An 11,372-nucleotide genomic window follows, 5' to 3' on the forward strand; every position below is an offset into this window, starting at 1 on the left:
ATTGCCTTATTTCAGACATCAACATTCTTTTGTGCAATGCTCAATGGAAAATACATCATGTTAAGAGAGAATTGAATGGTGTTTCCCATTGACTAGTTGAAATAGAAGTGAATTTAGAACATGAGCTGTAATACCCGAGTCTTACTACGTAGATCCTTACGTCATTTTATCCAGTATTTTTTCGGCCGGTACTGGCCGGTATTTGGGCCTTTAAATTTTTTTTTTCATTTTTTCAAATTACAAACTTATTTTTTGACCCCCAATTCAGACTAGACTATTTATAATTTATATATATATATATATATATGTATTTATATATAATGTATTTATATATAAACTATCATTTTGGAATATAATTTATATATATATAATTTATTCATATATCAACTATCCCGAAATGGTACACGGAACGGTACCACTACCGAAGTATTTCGTTCCAGTACCTTGACCGATACGGCGTCTGGTACGGTATTCAAAACATTGATTTTATCAATTATTTAAGTTAAATATTTAGAGATAAGGGTATTTTTATTACTTCCAATTATTTTGTTTTAAGATGAGTATGTTTTATTTTAAAATATGGTTTATTAAAATAAATCAAGGGTATTATTTTTGAGATTTTGAAATATTTTCTTTTAATTCCTTTAAATCTTATTTATTTAGAAAATGACCCAATTATTCTCTACCATTGGATTGGTAGGTGAAAACTACCCTTGAGGTGGATAGATCTCCACCATCCATTTGGTTCCTTGTGTTGGAAGGAGGAAATATAGACTAAAATGTCATTTCCCTCCTCCAAGCTTACATAGGAAGCAACCAAGAAAGAAAAAGAAAATTCTTCATCTTCTCCTCCAAGTTTATGTGATAATCTTTGACCAAATCAACTAAATCTTTTTCTTTTTCTTTCTTTCCTTAGACTTGAGCCCGTAGGCTGCCATTTACTTCACTTTCCTCCCACCCATTATCCAAGGCAAGTCAACAAAAGAGAAAAGAAAAAAAATAAAAATTATTCTAAGGCATTTCCTCCTCCCGAGCTTATGACTTCATAGCAAGGTAAGAGTACCCTTAATCCTTCTCCTTTGTGTATTTCGAATTTAGCCATGGTTGATCAAGGGGTTTTTCTTTTGATGATTTTTTATGTTTCGGTTTTGGGGTTTAAAATAGTGATATTGTGTTGCTCTTCATCCACACGGTTGTCCCCCTATTTGGTCTTCTACTTGTGTTTTGGAAGGGACTAAGAGCTTAAGGTAAAAATCCTAATTTTGACTTATTGTTTTTAATGTGATTTGGAAGCCTATTAAGTTGTTTTAGCTTGTGTTTTGATGTAGTTAAATTCCCATGTTGAAAATAAATATGTATGCCCTGTTTTTGGCCCAAACCGAATGGTATTATAGTTGTTTTGCTATGTATTTTCCTATATTTCAAAAATACTATATTGTTATTAAACTTGGTTTAATTATAGGCAATGATTAAAGTGATTTTAAATTGTATATGTTGGTATCATGTGCCTTGTGTTGAGATTTGGTTGGTAATCTAATTTTAGGATGCTAGAGGTTTGGTTTAGAGGTTTTGCTTGGTTCTATAATTTTATATCCTGCTTTTAAAGGTATTAAGTGAGTAAATTATAAGTTTAAGTATTTAAAGGTTTTAAAGTTTCTTAATGGGTAACTTTGCTATACTTTATACTACTTTATTTTAATGGGAGGTTTGATCTAAACTAATTAACATATTGCTTATGTGAATAGGTTATAGTTTAGTTAGTTTAGATATAAGAGATTAATTGCAGCTGATGTATTATGATATGCAAAGCTGTCCAAGTACCCCTAAGCCTATGTCATGCCATGTCTTGATGTAAAAATAGCCCATTTATGTTATCCCTCATTCGGTTAAATTCTACCTATTCCAAGAGTTCAAAATATTGATAAGTAACCTTTTTATAGTGAAGGACTACAAGTTGATTTAAATGTCATGTTTCTTAAGCTTGCTTAGCCTACTTGAGATGCCTAAATTTATTTTAAAGCCCATTGTTGAGAATTCTAGATTTTATCTCCTAATATCCATAATCCAAAGTGAGCTTGAACCAAAGAAACCTTGCTTGAAGCCTATAAACTCTTAACTACTTTTCATGCAAGCTTTTTAAATAGCCTTTCATGGACATCTAACATGTCTTAATATTTAAGTTATTTCTATTGTAAGTTGAGACGAGAAGTAGTCATTTGGGTTAATGTTAAGCATAGAAGGGACATTAGATTATAATATCGTGGCTTTCTCTTTTAAAGGGAGGGCTAAAGAATATTGTATGAGTATTAATACGCTTATGCTATTTATTGGAATAGGAATATTAATGATGGAAGTATCAAGGAGTATAGAGGTAAGTAGCTATGACCATACTTTTTACACCAAGTTCTCTTTATGAAAGAATGTCTCTTTCTCTTATTGCAAATGTTCTTCTAAAGAAAGGGGTAAATGAATATAGTATGTACAAACCCTTTCTTGATTGCCCCTATTAAGCACCCTATCGATTATAATTGTGTGTATGTATATAAAGTAATGCATGCACGTAGGTTCTAAGTCATGAGATTTCCATACATACTCTCTCAATAAACTTATTGATTATTCATATATGTAACATAGCATGAAAATGTATCATTTTCATAAAAATGCATGTGCATCGAAGTAAGAAAGATAATGAAAATGTTTTGATTGCAAAGGAAAGGTAATGACTGTCTTATGTTTTATACTTCAAGTGATGCTTTAAACGAGTTTTAAACTGCGCTTATGAACTGATACTTTCAATGACGTGAAGAAAGTGTTTTAAAATGTCCCTATGAACTGATGCTTTAAATGATGCGAATAAAACGTTTTAAGATGTCCCTATGAACTGATGTTAAATTGTCCCTATGAATTGACACTTTATGGATGCCATGAAAAATGATGTTTAAGCTCATGCTTTTAAAATGATGTTTCTTCATGAATGCACTGTTAAATGAAAATATGATGTTAAATTCATGCTTTTAAATGACGTTTTTCATGAATGAACTATTAAATGAAATGGACTGAAAGGACTGACATGAATGAATGAAAGAAAGGACCGAATGAATGAGAAAAGACCGAATGAATGAATGCTTTAATGTATGAAAATACGTAAAGACCATATGAATGAAAATGGTACCAAAGGAATGGACAAATTGTAATATCAGGTAAGTAGTACTAGTAGTGCACCCAGTGCTACTCCCTGGCTGAAAGGGATTCCCAACCTATGGCCACGGGCGGAATCCAAGTCCAAAGGGAGACCGCTAATCCCAACACACGGGGCGTAATAGTGTGTACCGGCCAAAGAAAGTGAAACATGAAAGTATGGTTATTTCTTAAAATGTTATACATGAAAGCATAGTTATTTCTTAAATGCTTATGCATGAAAGTATGGTTTATCCCTTAAACTGTTATGCATGAAAATATTGTCAAGAATTAGCAAAATGTTTATGTATGCATGTTTTCAAAAGAAAAGAATGGATGCCTAGTATGTTCATTGCATGGTGTACTACTTACTGAGTATTCGACTCACTTTTGTTTTAAATGTTTTAAACGTCCAGGTAATGATGAAAAGGTTGGGGAGCAAGGCACTACTGTAGAGGGAGAGGTAGACGCTTAGGACCTTCCCTAACCAGAACAATTATGTTTATGGATGATGGGTTATGTTTTTATGAACATATGGACTTTGAAAGTCTTTTACGGATGAATGTTCGAATAAGATATCCATTAGGTGCTCCCTTTATTAAATTAGAAATTAGAGTACACGTGTGTCATTTTCATGTCGACCGCATGTTATAAGAAAAAGAAAAGAAAAGGACAGGTACGTACGTCGCGATCCTGCCCTTCTTGAGACTGGGTTGTGACATGAACTACTAGATATCGATTGTGCTGCTAAATGTATTAAACCTCTTAATGGTTGAATGCCATATTTCAGTTCAATAAAATTGACTACTATGTTGACTATATAAAAAAAAAAAGGTTTACTTCTTATTTCGTGTTCAAAGCCTTCTATTTTTGTTTCCTTTCCTTCTCATTATCTCCATTCTTCACTTGTTCAGTGTGTCCAACAACAGACGTCTTCTACTTTTTTCTTCACTTTTTCTTTTTCTCTTTATCTCTTACTTTTATGTTCATGTCCAAAACTTATTCTTTTACTACCCTTGTAAGAAAAAATAAATTTTTTAAGAATAAGAAAAATACAAAAATTAACACTACATAGTTGTGATAATGCTTTATTTAAAGTATTAAAGTTATGCACAATTAAGCTATTATCACACTCCTCGATCAGCTTATTGCTAGTTTCTAGCAATTAATGCGACTAAAGATAAAAACACTATATAAGTCTTTTTTTTTTTTTAAGAAAAAGGTTTAATGAATTGTCAAAATCCTACAAATACTAAATAAATTTCACAAGCCTATAAATCTCATTGCGAGTGAAATTTTTAGCCAACACAAGACAACTCCCTTAATTTAGGATAAACATGACTCAAATTTCTATATGAAAGTATGCTTCAACTTAAATCTCACTAGGGTGTATACTCACAAATAAAATCACTCCAAATGGGGCATAACACTCTTAACAATGTAATATGTGAGCGAAATAATGTAAGTAAAATCAAATTAAATATCTTACATATAAATTATAAGAAGAAACGCTTGAAAGAAAGGACATATATAATGTGTGGGTAATAGTAAAAATAAGAAGTGTTTTCAAGAATAATTACACTTTCAACTCTTTTTGGCATTTCCATTTCATTCCTTTTTCCAATTCAGTTTCAATGAAGCACGTTATATTTTTTTTCTTTCACAGTACACTTCTTCAATTGGACCAATCTTCTGTTTTTCTTTTGGCCTTTTGCTTTTTTTTTTTTTCATCTCTTTCTACTCTTTTTGTTTTGGCAGGTCCCCACACTTTGACCACACTGATGCAAATTGAACATGTCTATTCTTGAAACACTTTGGGAAAAAGGTTTAAGAAATGAAGGCTAATCAATAGGCTCACCGGGATGACTAACGACAATGTATTAAGAAAAGAAAGTTGAGGCTCAAAATAAACAAAAATGGCTTAATGTCATCTCTCAACGACTAGCATAATTCTTCAACTTCCATGACTTTCTAAGATTAAAGTGTAGCATAAAGAAATTGATTTTGCATTCGGCCAAAATGAAGGAATAATGAGAGTAAAACAACATTGTATGTGCATCCAATCGAATATTTAGAGTAGAAGAAAAATAATCCTCTAAAAAAATGGATTGGCTCTAAACTCACAAGCACTACAACAAATTTGAGATTTTGGGACGAAATCTTTAAGGGACGAAATTTTTTTCGTCCCTAAAAGTCATTTTTTGGGACGAAATTTAAATTTCGTCCCAAAAAATCGATGAATTTAGAAAACCGTTCGAACGTCAAAATAACCGATCGAACAGTTTTTTCTGCGACGAATTAAATCGTCCCAAAAAAATTTTCCCGTTCGAACGTGAAAAAATACGTTCGAACAGTAAAATTTGGCGGATAATTACTTTATTATGGCGGGAAAAGTTCAAAAACGTTCGAACGATAATTTGTTGTGTTCGAACGGAACATATTTGGTGGCAAATCCTGGCAGTAAGCTTTCTAAACCGTTCGAAAGGAATATATTTAGTTAGAACATATTCAAGCACCACATTTATACATTCGAAGGTATAATATTAATCTCGGTACGAAACTCAAAATATAAAAAATATCTATCATATATACAAATTCATTAATTAATTTTATGTAATTAATTTTAAAATATTTTAATGATTTCTTTTACGTTAAATAAGATATTTAGTAAATAAATATTATCAATCATATACATATTAATCAACCAAATAAAGCAAATTATCAAAATGCCATATATATTGTTCATAATTACAACAAAAGAAAATATAAATAAAAGATAAAAACTATGATGCGAGGTCTCTACACACATCCTCGACTGCAGCTAATTGTGTCTCTACTTGTGTTAGTCGAGTACTAACTGTGACCTGAGTTGCATTATTGGCATTAATCGCTGTATGTAACTCATCAACCTCTGTATGTAACCCAGAGACGGTAGCCATAATCTCTGTACGCAACTCAGACATGGCAGTATGCACTGCATCAATCACTGCTGATGTGTGTACACCGATCTCAGCACGCAATATGTCAGCCATCTCCTCGCGAATATATGTGCGTGATGCCTCAGCTTGTGTAGATGTCTCACCAGCCGATACTCCAGTATCTCCCGGCTGCGCATCTCTCTGAATCTCAGCCCTGTCAGGAACAGCCCCACGAAAACGAAATCTAGAGTGTCCCGTGCTCCGTGATAGGGTGGTGCTGTTGATTGGTGCCATCGGAAATCGGGAACGCTCGGCAGGTTCGGACACAACCCCGGCATGTAGCAAAAATCGAGTGATGAGGATCCCAAATGGCAGTATATCTATCGTAATGAACCGTGCCTCTGATCGGATCCTCTCAAATATATAACCAACGAGGTCGATCGGGATGCCACGAGCGACCCGTATCATAAATCTCGCTCGATCCATGCCAACCTCGGTCTTGTGCTGCCGTGGGTCAATATTGTTGGCAATGATCAAATTCATGATCTTGAAGAAAGAAGATAAATCTGCCTGCCTAATACTCTTCATCCCATCGTACACTGGAGCATCTGGACCAACAATCAAGTCTCTGACCTCATGATCAGCAAGTGTATCGATCTCATCTGTGTAATCTGGTCCCTCGTCCTGAGACATAACTGCATCACTTGAAGGATCAGACTCTCTAGGCGACAGGTTTGGATAGGCATCAAGAAGCCTAGGAATACCCAGATATGCAGCGAGTCTGTCCGCTGAAAATATAACAGGAGCTCCTCGGACACAGATCCTATATGCCCCTCCATCGTCTAGGCTGGCAGCACCGAGCTCTTTATAGAACTCAGTAACGATCTCAATGAAGGAAACGAGCTCCATTCCTTCTTCTCGCTGATCTAAGATTGGTGCCCAACCACGATCATTGAATACTGATGGGAGGGAATGACCCTCCCATATAAGAGTGACAAAATCAGACAGTTTTACTAGTCGCTCAAGTAAAACGGTCCGCTCTCGAACTGTTTGGATGGAAGGTTCTCCTGATCTACCACGTTTACGGCCCCGATAAGACATTATTATGATCCTGCAATTTAAAAATAAAATATACATTCAAGATTAGTGATAAAATCTAATTACGACTAAAAGATTTACAAAATTATATACTAATAGCAATTTAATAAATTAATTGATAGAACATATAATCAATTAAACGATGAAAACAATTTAATAAGCTAATAAAATGTTAATGGATTTAATTTAATAATTAGCGTTCGAACGTCTAAATATATGGTCGAACGGACAATTAATAACGTTCGAATGTGTCTATCAAGTTCGAACGTACAAGTTTACCCGTTCGAACTAACTGGTTAATACCGAACGTAAAACAGATCTAACTCGGCCATGGCTGAGTCAACTCAGCAGCCAGGAAAATACTCAAAAATTAATCGATTCCGTGGTTTCTTCGACTAAAAAACAAAGTACTCTTCATTTCTAAACATCCTACGATAGATTTATGATGTTCTACGGTAATTATTAATGAAAAAATGTAATTTAAAAAAAAAACAAATAAAACCATAAAATTATAAAATAAACGGTAAAATGAGTTTGAAAATACATACCTTTAGTTGGGAGGAAAAATGTTTGACGTATGTGCTGATCACGACGGCAGACGGCGGTGAATGTAGTGCGTTCAAACGTTTTCTCGCTTTTTCAAACGGTGGGGACGACGGCGTGAGAGAAATCGCTGCCCGCGATAACTTATACGTGCATAACCGTTCGAGCGTTAATAGTAAATGTTCGAACGTTAATATAAAACCGTTCGCCCGTTACTATTTCACGTTCGAACGGAAGTTTTGTAAGTTTATTAAAAAATATATTAAATGTATACTATATTTATATTCATATAAATTATTATAATATATATACTATTATAGTAGATTATATATATTGTAATCTACTATGTAATATTATAATATATATTATAATAGTAGAATACTTTAATTGAAAGCATAATATCTTATAAAATATTTTCTTATAGTATAATAGTAATATATCATAATACTTTACTATCAAAGTGTTATATATGAGATATTAAGATATATATAGTACTATATAATAGCATGTAGTACTATATGGTATGAGTTTATACTTAACTAATATATGTCATATTACATATTCCATTATACTTTACCTACTAAAGTTATATATGATATTATACAACATGATATTATACAACATATATACACAGAGTATAGACAACGACTAATATACTATCATCTTATTAATTTCTACATACTTTATTATGTGACCTTAGTATATTTGGGGCTATATATATGTGAGTATATATTACTAATACATATGATCTTAATAATATATATGATAGTATAGGTCACTATATATATGATAATATATATTACTATATATACTTTATAATTAGTATAGATTACCATATATATGATAGTATATATTACATTATATATGATAGTATATATAACTAATACATATGATGTTATAGTACTTTTCATTTAATGATGAAAAAAGTTATATTTAATCATAAAGGATATGTGTTCGAACGGTACTCATAAACAGTTCGAACACATATGTTAACGTTTGAACGTAAAATAAGACATTCGAACGGACAAGGGAAATGGCGGGAAAACATCCCGCCAATTAAAGACAGCTGGAATACCGTTCGAACGTAATTTCTTATAGTTCGAACGGATTATTGCAGTGGTGGGAAAATATCCCGCCAATTAAAATATAGTATCATCTAATATGTCTACATATATTAATGTTGTTCTTTTATTCAACATTATAATGAAAAAATAAATAAATAAAACTTTGTAATACCGTTTGAACAGTTAGAAATTAACGTTCGAACGATAAATTTTCGAGCGGGAATAATTCAATAACGTTCGAACATACTTTTTATACGTTCGACCGTGAAAATTAGGAGGGAATTGTCTCCCGCTTAATATTTTCACATTCGAACGGTTAGTAAATAACCGTTCGAACATGAAATGTTCTTCAAAAACACGACAGAACCTCACAATTCTCCTTTCTCTCCGCGCTGTCGTCTCCGTGTGCTCTGAAGATTACCCTTCGCATATCAGAGGTATTCTTTCTCAAACTAGCTCTTAAGCTCAAAAAAATTGTTCATCTCACTCCATTATTCTCGGATTAATACTTGTAGGATATTTTGATTATTTTCAGATTATTCTCGGATTATTTCATTTTCATCTTCAATTTGTCAGGTATTTCTTTTAAAATAGAAATGTATGATTTGAACTTAATATTTTGCAATGTTAGAAAGTTGTATGCTTTGAAATTGGTGTTTGTGTTTGTTAGAGTTTGTAATTAATGGAGTTTTCGGCGTTGTTGAAGACGACTGGAATCTGGAACGAATACGTTCGAACGGATTAGGATTACCGTTCGAACGTATTAATTTTGTTCGAACATAGGGCATCATCGTTCGAACGGGTAATGACATTTCATATACATAATACAAATAGTTTGGGATAGTTGTGTAAATTATATGTACTACTACCATTTAATATTGTTAATTCTAGATAAATAAAATTATTATTCAAATTAAAATACTACTAAAATTTTAAAATAAAATATAAATTTTGGTAGATTTAATAATACTTAAATAGTTAAGATTTAATAATACTTAAATACTTCAAGATAAATTAATAAAATTAATATTCAAATTAAAATACTACTAAATCTTTAAATTAAAATAGAAATAGTTAAGATTTAATAATACTTAAATACTTCAAGATAAATTAATAAAATTAATATTCAAATTAAAATACTACTAAATCTTTAAATTAAAATAGAAATAGTTAAGATTTAATAATACTTAAATACTTCAAGATATATTAATAAAATTAATATTCAAATTAAAATACTACTAAATCTTTAAATTAAAATACTTAATTATAAACATGTAAAACTAATATTTAAATTAAAATCTGGAATAAATATTGAAATAATACCTACTAATTATGTTTTTGTTGTATTGTTGTGTAAATAATATGTTGTTATTGTTTGACATATATTAGCATATTTTGTATTTTTTGTTCATCAAAATAAACCTTAGACCCGTTCGAGAGTTATCAATTCGGATGAATGCTTGATTGATAACTCTTGAATTGTCCAGAGTGGACAGTTTGAGATTGTAAGATCATTCTCGCAAACTATAGAACTATATCTGTTGTCGTCCAACATTATGATTTTGGTAGATTCATCCATTGTTCTCTGGATATGCAGTTTCGGTGATGGTGCAACGACGTGTTAATCGTCAGTGCACACAACGAAACGAGCATATTTGGAGAACTATGGGGAGATGCTGCCGAAATTTTGTTGGACGTGACAGATAATAGATCATAGGTTGGCGACTATGATCTTACAATCCCGAACGGGATAGGACCAACTACCCGGTGAAAGGTGGCATACTCATTAATTGGTACATGATATATGGATGTTTGCTGATGCATTACAATATTGTTTGTAATGAATATAGTCGGCATGGATAAGAGTTGGATGAGAGTTACCGATCGATTGGGTCAGAATTACAATGTATATGCTGAAGGTGTTAAGAAATTCTTGGAGTTTGCATTGGGTACATGTGATAGTGATGGGCGTATCAGATGCCCATGCAGAGAATGCAGGAATTTGCGTTCTCATAAGATAGACTTGGTGAGAGAACATCTGTTTGTCAAAGGTATTGATAAGGGTTATACTGATTGGGTCTTACACGGCGAATCATATCCAACTTCATTTGAGGCTCCACATGAAGAAGAAGAGATCGATGAAGATGTACAACCAGAGATTGTTGGAGATGATTACGATGAGGATATGGAGGAAATGTTAGGTGACATCGGTGCGGGAATGTTTGTGGATGAAGGTGACACGGACACATTAAGCTCAAATGATGGGGGCCATAACACTTTTGCACGCTTGTGGAATGATTCACAGCGTGAGCTATATCCAGGATGCAGAAGACATAGTAAGTTGTCGTTTACCGTAAGATTGCTTCACATAAAATCAATGTGTCGATTATCTATTAAGGCAGTCAATATGTTACTTGAGCTGTTTAAAGAGGCACTGCCGACAGACAATACTTTACCTCGTAACTTCTATGAAGCAAAAAAGTTGAAACGAGGACTCGGATTTGATTACAACGTAATACATGCATGTACGAATGACTGCATATTATTTTGGCGAGAGAATGAGCAGTTGAAC

General features: G+C 32.6%; 1 long non-coding RNA gene across 3 annotated transcripts; it reads left to right on the top strand.

Annotated features, from left to right (window-relative positions):
* The first annotated feature begins 941 nt into the window (after nt 1–941).
* Nucleotides 942–3,813, top strand: LOC108987028. 3 transcript variants are annotated; one of them, XR_004801614.1, is made up of 4 exons: nt 954–1,053; nt 1,165–1,247; nt 2,337–2,371; nt 3,594–3,813. It is a non-coding gene; the product is annotated as an uncharacterized LOC108987028 (long non-coding RNA). The 3 variants fall into 3 exon arrangements; XR_001995471.2 differs by lacking the exon at nt 1,165–1,247 and having other exon boundaries at nt 942–1,053; XR_001995470.2 differs by lacking the exon at nt 954–1,053 and having other exon boundaries at nt 1,119–1,247.
* The last annotated feature ends 7,559 nt before the right edge of the window (nt 3,814–11,372 follow it).

The sequence above is a fragment of the Juglans regia genome, chromosome 5, assembly GCF_001411555.2.
Source record: "Juglans regia cultivar Chandler chromosome 5, Walnut 2.0, whole genome shotgun sequence".
In the NCBI taxonomy this organism is placed as follows: Eukaryota; Viridiplantae; Streptophyta; class Magnoliopsida; order Fagales; family Juglandaceae; genus Juglans; species Juglans regia.